At 43.3% G+C, this 12,006-nt stretch overlaps 1 long non-coding RNA gene across 1 annotated transcript; it reads left to right on the top strand.

Annotated features, from left to right (window-relative positions):
• Positions 1-7,059: 7,059 nt before the first annotated feature.
• On the top strand, positions 7,060-8,284 carry LOC138211865 (uncharacterized). Its single transcript, XR_011179370.1, has 3 exons — positions 7,060-7,149; positions 7,715-7,797; positions 8,175-8,284. It is a non-coding gene; the product is annotated as an uncharacterized lncRNA (long non-coding RNA).
• The last annotated feature ends 3,722 nt before the right edge of the window (positions 8,285-12,006 follow it).

The raw sequence follows: 12,006 nt of genomic DNA, 5'->3' as shown, positions 1-12,006 counted from the left end.
CTGCCTTATTCTGGACCGCGCAGGCGGCAATGGTGTTTATATCACTCAAAAACGCTCTTAGCACTGCTTCTGATCTGGCTGTCCCTGACTACAAAGTTCCATTTTATCTGGATGTTTCTGAAACAGCCCAGACAGCAAATGGGGTGCTGTTTCAGAAAAAGGGGGAGATAGGAATGTCCTGATGTACGTGAGCGTCACATTGGACACCACAGAAGCCAGACATCCCCCATGCACACGACATGCAGCAGGAGTGGCTAAAATTTTACATCAACTGACAATACTCACCACACACACAGTCGTGGCATAGGTGAATTCTACAGCGTTCACCATGTCATCACTAAGACAGACCAGGCTGGACAAAACACTGACAGCACCACACATCACATACATACATGAAGGCATAAACATGGCAAACAACATGGGAGGACACAGGTACCTCCTGGTAGCCGTGGATGCATACACTGGCTGGCCAGAGGCAATACCTGCTAAAAAAAAAAAAAGAGGATGCAAAAACAGTGATAAAATTGACTGAAAAATCATTCTTATATTAGGACTCAATAGACTATAAACTGCTCTGTATTTGCATTGTTTTTACAAACAACAGACTAAACAAATTCAAATTTTGAACCAGTTTTATCATGACATCGCACACAATTTACATAACTGATAAAACACCCATGGAAAATACATCAAAGTCTTTGGCAATAAAAATCTCCACCACAATCAAAATCAACATCCTGCCCAGCCAGGTACAAAACTATGATGCATGTCTTTGGAGAAGAAGAAAATAAACGTATCATCACTATCAATAGCACTGATAAGTGGTATCCAAGATCAAGCAAAGGCTACTATAGAAATCTCTGATAGAAACCCTCAGTCACAGGGGAGGGTAGAAAGAATGAATCAGACACTGAAAAGTAAAATCAGTAAAGTATGTGCGCAAACCAAGCTGTCCTGGGTGGAGGCTCTGCCAGTAGCATTGATGGCAGTAAGAAGCTCAGTGAACGCAGCTACGGGTTTCACACCGTTTGAGCTGTGTACTGGACGGCAGTTTCCGGGTCCAGGCGCAGGAAACCCGGTGATGATCGAAACAAGTTCCTGGATGAAATATAAGCCATACTATGATCAACTAACAGCTTTGGTGTCAGGTTTTTCTACACAGGTGGCGAAGGCCAAAGGGGGCGGCGAACCTGGAACGCCTCACACAACGGAGTGGGTCCTTCTGAAGGTGATCAAGAGGAAGTGGTCGGAACCACGGTGGACCGGACCATACAGAGTGAAGGAGAGGACCACGCACGCAGTCCGGCTGGATGGCAAAGGAGAGAACTGGTACCACTGGTCACAGTGCACGGCAGCAGAACCTCCCTAGCGGACGCTGGCTCAGGTGACGGCTGATCTTAAGGATCAGCAGTGAAGACACTAAAAAAATGTTTATTGACTATTTTATAATATTAACCTAAAGTGATTTTATGTAATAACATTTTCTGCAATTTATGAAATATAGTAGCAAATGTCTAAGAGCGGTCATGTGATGTGAACGGGAAGGAAGAAGGTTACAAGATCTTGTTAGGAAACGCTTTTACTGACAATGCAAGGAAGTCACATCTCGAAGGTTGGCTATAGAACAAAAATAATATATAAAACAAAAATGGTCTAGACGGTGGTGTTGGTCTCCCTGGGGAGACCAAAAGGGGGAATTGTGGGAATTTCACTGTCTGATATTTCACTGTTGTTTGCTAATCTCCGCAGCACACGTCACTGTCCAGATAAGGGCACATGTATCTGTTGTTTGCTAAATCTCCGCAGCACACGACACTGTCTCGGGGACAACTCCAGATAGTGGCACATGTATCACAAACGTACAGGCAGTGACTGTTGACGACATCACGGCGCCAGGTGCACAGCCAAGGCTACCTGCATGCAGACAACACACCGGGCAGAGAGCCAATTGAAGGAAGCCACCACCCCAGAGGAACTACCTATACAATGTACTATAAAATACAGGAGCCAGGGACAGACAGTCAGTCAGACTTCGCGAACTGACACACTCTGTTGTCGTCAGGGACACATAATCTGGGCTCCTAGCTAGAGATCTGATACTCTGTTGCTTTTATAATAAATGCTTTTAAGACCAGCCAGTTCTCTCCTATTGCCTCATTAAAGAACGGGCAGAGCTGAAGCCGTCTAACACGCACACACATATATCGGCAGCTCAACACCATCTATATATCTATCCAGACATGTTTAGCTGCGTGTCGTCACTTCACCGCTGGTTGTCGAGGTGGTGTCCCGCTAACAATGTGGGCTTCATAGAGAAATGGAATCGTTTCTGGTGAAAACCTGGTCTGATCCGGAGAGACGGCATCCATCCCACTTTGGATGATGCAGCTCTTCTTTCTAGAAACATGGCCATGTCTCTTAACAGCCCTAGAATCTGACATCCCAGGGTTGAGGCCAGGACGCAGAGTTGCAGTCTTACACGCTCCTCGTCACCCAAAACATTCAATATCCTACAGAGGTCGTGTCTGTGCCCAGACCACCTACGTTTAACAAATACACAAAATTCAACAAAAGATGTATTAATAAAATGTTATAAAAATGTATCTTCTCAATTTAATGGATCAAACAAATATGACAATTAAATGTGAACTACTAAATATCAGATCTCTCTCATCTAAATCTCTGTTAGTAAATGATTTGATAACCGATCATTAAATTGATTTATTCTGTCTCACAAAGACCTGGCTGCAGCAGGAAGAATGTGTCAGTATTAATGAAGCAACTCCTCCCAGTCATATTAATTATCATATTCCTCGAGATTCTAGGAAATGACAGAACCACTCACCATTTGTCTGACAATGCTGTGTTCAAGTTTAAGGAAGCAGTTACATGTTTATCTTCTTCAATGCCATGTGCCAAAGCAATGGAAGACAGCTATGTTGACTTTAGTCCCACACAAGTAGATCATCTTGTAGAAAACACTGCAGCCTCTCTGCTACAACTCTAGATGATATCGCCCCTCTGAAGTAGAGAGTATTGAACCAGAGGAGGTGTCTCCTTGGTACAATTCACAATTAGGCTCTGCTAAGCAGGCAACTCGAAAGCTGGAAAGGAAGTGGTGTAAAATTTATAAAATGATAAAAACAAAAAAGTACAACTATTGAAAAAAATGGAAATGGATATTATTTTTTTGGCAACATTTCCACCAACCCATTCATCTGCGGGTGTTAAGGCACACAGACTTCTTTGGATGTTTAGGATTTTGCAGACATTCTTTTTTATCTGTATTGAGAAAATAGGAAACACTGATTTGAAAACTCAGAGATAATGGATTGAACTGTGCTCGACCATGAGTTTTATTTAGCCTCATGTGGGAGTGGACGACGCCCTCATCTACCTGCTGCAACGAGCTCAGTCGCACCTGGATGGAACCAGTGACTGAGAATCACTTTCTTTGATTTCTCCAGTGCATTTAACACCATCCAACCACTGCTGCTGAGTGAGAAGCTGCGGGTGGTGGGGGTGGACACGTCCACCGTCTCCTGGATCACTGACTACCTGTCCGTCTGGGCAGTGTGCCGTCTGATGCTGTGGTCAGTGGTATTGGAGCTCCACAGGGAACTGTTCTGTCTCCCTTCCTGTTCACCTTTTTCACCACTGACTTCCAGTACAAGTCCTGCCATCTGCAGAAGTTCTCTGATGACTCTGCAGTGGTAGGGTGTATAAGGGATGGACAGGAGGATGAGTACAGGGCAGTAGTGGAGGACTTTGTGGAGTGGGCGGGAAGAAATCACCTACTCCTGAACGTGGCCAAGACCAGAGAGGTGGTGGTCGACTTCAGGAGGAAGACGACGGCTCCACAACCGCTGAGAGTTCTGGGAGAGGAGGTGGACATGGTTGAGGAGTACAAGTACCTGGGTGTGTCCATCGACAACAGACTGAGCTGGAAGACCAACATCAATGCTGTCTACAAGAAGGTGATGAGTCGACTCTTTTTCTTGAGGAAATTCTGATCCTTCAATGTGTGCAGCAAGATGTTGGAGATGTTCTACCAGTCTGTTGTGGCCAGTGCTTTGTACTTCGCTGGGGTCTGCTGGGAGAGCAGCATTGGAGCCGGAGACACCAACAGACTTAACAAACTGGTTAAGAAGGCCGGCTCCATCATTGGCTGCAAACTGGACAGCCTGGAAAAGGTGGCGGGGAGGAGGACGCTGAGGAAACTATTATCCATATTGGATAATCCTGACCACCCTCTCCACCACCTGCTGCATGGACAGCGGAGCACTTTCTCCAAAAGACTCCTCCAGCTCCACTGTCACAAGGACAGATACAGGAGATCATTCCTGCCGACCGCAATAAGACTGTACAATAACTCACCTCTGGCAAAATCCATCACACAACAATAACACTGTTGTCTGTGTTCTTGGTTGTTTGTATATAATATATATATAGATATATACTGTACTGTATATACTGTATATACTGTGCATTTTATATTTTATATTTCATATTTTTACTGCTATTTTACTGCTAATTTATTGCTTTCTATTATTATCTATTGCTTCCTGTATGCTGCTGTAGCGAAAAAATTTCCCCTCGGGGATTAATAAAGTAACTACCTAACCTAACCTACCATGGAGATTCCTGGCACCAGGATGCCAGTCCCTACTCCTTCTTCCCCTACCCTCCAACCATCCGATGCTCTCTTTTCTGGCTCTGCGCCGCCGCCCCCCACCCCTCCCTCCCCATTCTTCCAACCCAGCAGTCCCACGGCCACACTACCGGCACTGAGAGTCCAGCCCCCCTCCACCTCTTTCCCCTGCTCCAACCACACGCCCAGCACTTCTCCTTGGCATCAGCGATTCCTCCACCCAACATAGCTGCCAAAAAAAAAAAAAAAACTTCTCCTGTCTCTGCGAACTTCCGACAACAGATAATCTCAGGTACATTATGGTTCCTTGTCATATATTATATTTACATTGATACATAAAAATATAGATATATAGAACTAACGTTATTCTACACAGTATAAAATCACTTTAGGGGACCAAACATGGCAGTTATCTTAACTTATCAGTTATCTCAGTGAAAAAAGTTATCACTATAATTATAACACAAGCAAACAGAAGTTCCACTGAGGGGTGAACTGCTGGCGGCAGCGGAAGGTGCCGGTGCGACCGGAGGATGAAGGGCTGGGAGGGCAATGCTCGGTTCTGCTCCGCTCTCCAGGAGAAGCTGTGAGTCCGTGAACTCCATCTGTGTCCGGTGGATGGTGGTGAAACAACCCGTGGTGAAATGGTCACTGCAGAGGTAGCTGTTGGTGTTGATCCTAAACTCTCCATCAGCGAGGCTCTTCATGAAATCAATCCACCTCGTTTTCCTTTCTTCATCAGTTGGAAATTTAAATAACGATGTCGAGATGTTTTGCAGGTGGCGGGAGACAAACTGTAGCTTTTTATACCGTTTGACCGTGTGAGGGGAGGAGCCATGCAGAGGCCTTTAAAAACTCTGTGACATCATGGGGAAAAGTTTTAGCCCCACCTACAAAATCCTGAGCTGAAAACAGATGAGAAACAGTTTAATGGTTCGATTCCACAATTCAGGGCGACAAAGGTTTCAAACTTTGCACATGTTTTCTGCAACTCATTACATATACATATACAATATAATGTATTTAGAAGCAAATATCGGAATTTACTTTACACGGTCTTTAATTGTTAAGTTTTAGTCGACGCACCTCTTTATCTGGAGGGAGTGTTCGTCATCCCTTATTTAGGGAGGTACATATAATATACATATGTATGTGTATATATATCTATATATATATAGATATATATAATAATAATAATAACACTAGAGAAATATTAGAGAAATACTATAAATAATAGAGAAATATTAGAGAAATAATAGAGCTTACTATAAATAATAGAGAAATATTAGAGAAATATTGGAGAAATAATAGATACATACGAGAAAAATAATAGAGAAATACTAGAGAAATATTGGAGAAATATTAGAGAAATACCAGAGACATTATGAGAGAAATAATAGAGAAATATTAGAGAAATATTGGGGACATATTAGAGAAATACTCAAGACATACGAGAGAAATACTGGAGAAATAATAGAGAAATACTGGAGAAATAATAGAGAAATACCAGAGAAATATTAGAGAAATACGACAGACATAGGAGAGAAATATTAGAGAAATGTTAGAGAAATACTAGAGAAATATTGGAGAAATACTAGAGACATGAGAGAAATAATAGAAAAATACTAGAGAAATACTAGAGACATTTTTGAGAAATATGAGAGAAATATTTGTGAAATACAAAAGAAATATTTTAGAAATATTTTAGAATTATGAGAGGTTCTTCAGGAGGTTCTGTGTGTCAGTATTTGTCCTGTTGAAGTGGTCGTTCTGACCTGACGGAGGCTGCTGTGGTTCACTGGAGTCATTTTGTCCTGAGTTTGGTACTGCAGGCTCACAAACACTGTACACCTCCTCCTCGGGTACAGACACACCCCATGACTGCGACCTACCAATCAGGCACTGTGCTGCCAGAGGTGCGGAGCCTGAACCCCACAGTACTGAACAAGGGGAGTCATTTTCAAGTTTTACATGTTCTCATAGAAAAACAGACAAACAGCAAACTTTGGATGTCTGAACTCAGTTTTCTGTTTATTCCAAATGATTTTGGTTTAGAAACTGAACTGGTCGGTGACACGTGGATGCGTAGAGGGAAGTGATCTTTAAGCATTTCAGTGAAAATCACTCAACCTCTTCGTTAAATGTCTTTCATTAAATGTTTGAAGAAAATCCCACATCTGTGCTCCCCCTGTGAAAATACAGAGTTGGAAGTTTTAGATATTCAACTCAACCCTCCACCTGGTGTCATGGTGAGAGCGTGCAGCTCTGCAGAGATGGAAGAACCGGATCTGTGGCCCAGATGATACTCAGCAGGAGTATCACCTGACCTGTTCAGTGCAGCCAATCAAGGGGCTGCTCCAGCCAGCCCGACAGGTTGTGTAGATAAAGACAGCCTGACGTGTGAAACACACACCTGCTGCTCACAGTTCCACGTCCCCCTTGTGAAGCCATGAAGCGGACCGTCCTGCTCTGCTCTGTCCTGCTGCTCTCTGTCTCTGGTGAGTTCACTCACAGCACAAAAACATCTTCTCAACAACACGTCTCACGTGTCCTCTGAAAAGGAGCGGAGAGATGTTGGGGTTCGGGGTTCTGTTGGTAAACAGGATGTTGTAGAGATGAGGCAGCGTATGTGGGTAAGAAGACAGCAGGACGGTGTGTTACTGTTACAAGCAGGACACGATAGAAAGAGGAAACATCACTCCACTGTTTATGATGAGTCTCCCTGGCACAGCACGAGTGTTGAGTGTCAGTGGTGGTTTGGTGGTGACAGCAGCTGTGATTTCAGACCTGAGGGCAGGCGGCACCGCTGACAGTCAGAAGGAAGGATGTTGTTTCAAGTTGTGTGTTACGCTGAAGCCCGGCAGGTCTGAAACAAGTTTTTCAGACGAAAGTAACTCGGTGAGTTTCAGACAACAGGAGCAGAAGGACAGGGAGACCGAGCGGGGGGACATTCCTCCGGACAAAAGGCCACTCACACTCACACATAAAGGGCTTGTTTTGTGTGTGTGTGTGTGTGTGTGTGTGTGTGTGTGTGTGTGTGTGTGTGTGTGTGTGTGTGTGTAGTCCTGACACAGGAGGATGACACTGGGACTCCAGGTGGCACTGAGACGACAATGTTTTCAGCAACTCCAGCTGATCTGATGGAGGTGAGATGATGAAAATACTCATGAAAGGAAAAAAATCTCCGTCTGCACGTCCTGCTGCTTTAGATATTGTTGATGCGGATGCTGTTGGACTTTAACCTGCTGACCTCCCCGGCCTTGCTACACGCTTACATGGTTATTTACATGTTTATTTACATGACGTACGTGTTTATGTGCACATAGAGCAGGGAGGTGGTCATGCCAGCCACACGTGTTATTATTATCACCTGTGATAGGATCACTAGGACAGGTTGTTAATGCCAGGTGGACCTTTTCCCAAACACCCGACTCAGCATCACATGACACTCTGACAACACTCCTTAAAAACCCTGACTCAGCATCACATAACTGATACACTCTGGTCCACGTCACTCCAACAGAACCACTGTGAACAGTACGAAGGAGAACTCTGCAGCAGGGAGTACGACCCTGTCTGTGGTACTGATGGAACCACCTACAGCACCGAGTGTGTCCTCTGTCAGAACAACAGGCATGTAAACACACACACACACACACACACACACACACACACACACACACACACACACACACACACACACACACACACACACATAGTACCTAACCCATGTTGTTTTTTTCCTGCAGAAAAGAGAAGAAGAATGTGAGAGTGGCGAGCAAAGGACCATGTCCCGTTTAACTGTGTTGTACAGCGACACACACACACACACACACACACACACACGCACACATACATACACACTGTGTAATAAGCAGGTCATATATCTATACTTCTACTCTGAATAAAGTTCCCTGCTGCATCGAGAGTCTGTCTCATTCTTCACACGTCTGCCTGATGAACTCCGATCAGTTAGCGTCATTACCTCAGGATGACCTCACTCATACCTGCCGTTTGTGTTCCTCCAGTACAGACAACACATCTCAAACTCTTCCTCATTATCCTCACTTTATCTAAATCAGAGGTGCCGTGAGAAGACAACACATACAGCCTCTCCTGAACACCTCGAACATGCTGACATCGCTCAGCTCACACACACCAGATCATAACATGCAGGAAAGTCACATGGTGGGGTCACCTGGTACTCATGGACGTGGTCTCATGACAGGATAAACATGACAGAAATGACAGAGATATATGCCCCACTGGCTGTCAAAAAGTGTTTTATGATTTGATTGAATGATTTATGACCCTTAAGCCCCGCCCCCATTTTTTTACTTCCTCCAATCAGGTACCCCCTTTGATCTTGGCAGGCGTACTTTGATGAATGATTCATGATGTGTAATAAACTATATAATTACCCTGGGAAAGGAAGGAAGAAGGAAGGACCCTTTGATCTTAGCTGACCTTAGCCCCCATACACGCTCACCACCCTGACCCTGAGGTAGACTTTTAAATGAACCAATGAGATTAAAGAGGTGGAGTTTTAGACACGCTTCCCCCCGATCACGTGGCCCAGAGGTAGAGTTTTTAAACGAACCAATGAGACGGGTGGAGTAGGTCGGCTTTATACGGAGCGAATAGATTCATACGGTCAAAATTAAGTCGCCGATCTAAGCACCGCAATGACAACAGGTAACTAAAAACTTAAACCATCCAAGTCTCCGATTATGTAATCCATTGGCCCAGAATCAAACAATGTCCATGCAAGCACTGTTTAGCAAACATTTAGTGTATTGTGTCAGACAGTCAGCCTTCAACCACAGAGAACACAGATCTTTGTAAGTCACCAAGTTAATGACAGCAGTCAAATCACAACTAGAACATATTAAGCTAGCAACTACAGTGCTATTCAATTTTCCAGCCTTTTTCCAGTTCAGCTTCACTGTTCCCACAAGGCTCCTGCTTTTCTTATCTTACCTTGAAACCCTTACCACAGAGATACTGCTGCAGACCGTCTTGGACTCTCCCAGACCCATGAGCTGATCCCTATAACCATCCCCGATCCCCACAGTGCTGTCCCCACAGGGGCTCTGCCGGTGGCTCAATTCCCCACAGGGGCTCCGCCGGTGGCTCATGTCCCTGGCCATCTAAACCAATAAACTTGCTGGTGGTCACTTATCAAATGTTTTAGCTTAGTGTGATCACTTTTAGTACTATAGGTTTACACAGTTTAAAAAAACAACAACACACACATCTGTACTTTCCAGTGTGCGATTCATTGCCCTTTTGTAGATCAGTTTTTATTGGACAGAAAAAGATTAATAAATGTTATTAATACAACACAGCTAATGATCTATGTATCTTCTCCCAGATTATGTAGCTTTGTTTTAATAGCTTCCTGTTTTCTTTTTACAGCAAGACCGTCTGCAATTTTATTTGATTGTCAGAATTCTCGGTGTGTAATTTTGTTCAATGTATTCAAAAATTCAGCTTAACAGCCGTTGGTTTTGATGCAAAATTATGTTGATTAAGTGTACAAAATCTACTGATCGCTATTTAGTGGTATGTACTTTATGTAGAGAGTAGTGAATGAGTCTGAAATCTGTAGAAGGCAGGCGGTCAGAGTTCGACAAAAAAAAGTTGAACTCAGTCAGTTACATTTGTGCAGATTTACCTTCCCTCGGCAAGCAAATCCCCTGTTGTAGCAGTTCCACTGGAATGATTTCAATGTGCCTGGGTCTTACCAGGCCTTTAACCTGTCAGGTCGATACACACCTGCTGACCAACAAACACATTTTTACCATTTTATGCCACAGACACATACTGTAACTGTTGTTCCGCCATGTCACTGTTGGGTTGGAGCATCTTAAGCACCAGGGAGAGCAATTATCCTCCCAGCACTCAGCCATAAGGGGAAACAGCAGCTGTATTGTTTTACCCCAGTAAACTATTGTGAAACTGGGGGCTGCTGCTCACAAAGCCGATGCAAAGCCCAGATCATAAACAAATATTCCTCCAGGTAAAACTGTATGCACAGTGTGTAGTAATGCAGTTATTATCCAGATATTAGCATAATTGTGGTGACAATACATTGGGCAAAAGCATTTAGACTTACTACTATTTTTGAAAGGTAATAAAATGTAATCTTCAAGCCTTTCGGGCAGATCCCTACGAGAGAGGAATGCCCCTCAGCTTGATTTGCATTTTTATGCACAACACAATCAGACTTCTTTTTTCAGCTCTACTCAAAAGTTTAAGCGCTAAGATTTAGATGCTTTTTTTTGTCACTAACTACTTCTGCATAGTCACTGATTTCAACCATTCAAAGTTTAAATTGTTCAACTCTTTCATGACATTTATGCTAACATTCAACTTTTTTCAAACATTAATCTTTTTCAAAATATTAAGCATTTTTTAACTTATTTCTAACATTTGAGTGAATGAGGACATTTAAGGTCAGATCGGTAGACGTTTGATTATTGTATTTAAGAGGCCTGTATTGAAAATGTAATATATGAGCTTGTGGATTGTTGTGGAACACTTAAACCTTTTTAGAAGGACATTTAGAAGGACTCTCAAACTTTCTGTCATTGTCACAACAGCAGCCAGACATCATCTCGCTCAGATTCCCAATGTTTCCCGTTTCCCTGTGTTTGTTTGTCTGACTCTGAGTATCTGTCTAATGTGGCCGAGCCGTCCGCTGCTGAGTCGCAGCTCCGCCTCACCTGCTCCTTATCACAAGTGACAAAACTGCACTAAGTGTACTCATCAGCTTCTCCTGCTGAAATTATCTGGTCCTTCAACTACTCGGTGCCAAATCAAGTCACGCTAGGTGTTAGTTTTAGTCTTTGTGTACCTTGCATAACTTGTTTTATTGTTGTGCACTGGATTGGAACCTGTTCAGTCATCAGCTCCTCTCTGCCTCGCCCCATATATGCGTCTTTTGTTATAGTGTACAAAACTGCAACCTGTAGCAGAACTCTGGATTCCCATATCCTGACTAATTTTCTCTTTCCTCATCATCTAAACCTTGGTGCTTAAAAATTTGAGTAGAGCTGAAAAAAGAAGTCTGATTGTGTTGTACATGAAAATGCAATTGGATATTCACATCAAAAAAGATGGTTGGGATCAAAAGCTAGTTTTTAGCATTATTTGAGGTCATACTGCTATGGATGGTTTGGTAATACATAAAATCAAGTAGGAGGGAGGGTACGTACCATACAAATTCAATCTGTATCAAAGTATTAAAAGAACCAGTAGACTTGAAAAGTCCGTGGCCGTGTAGTTTATCCTATGCTGCTGATGAAATAATTTGTTTGTTAACACTTAGTTTAAGCCGCGGCGCTGTGATG

Source organism: Embiotoca jacksoni, unplaced genomic scaffold, assembly GCF_022577435.1.
Source record: "Embiotoca jacksoni isolate LCO1_2020_lvr unplaced genomic scaffold, fEmbJac1.0.p SCAF_50, whole genome shotgun sequence".
NCBI classification, from domain to species: domain Eukaryota; kingdom Metazoa; phylum Chordata; class Actinopteri; family Embiotocidae; genus Embiotoca; species Embiotoca jacksoni.
Note: the sequence above shows the minus strand (reverse complement) of the source record. Positions and strands in the feature narration are given on the sequence as shown.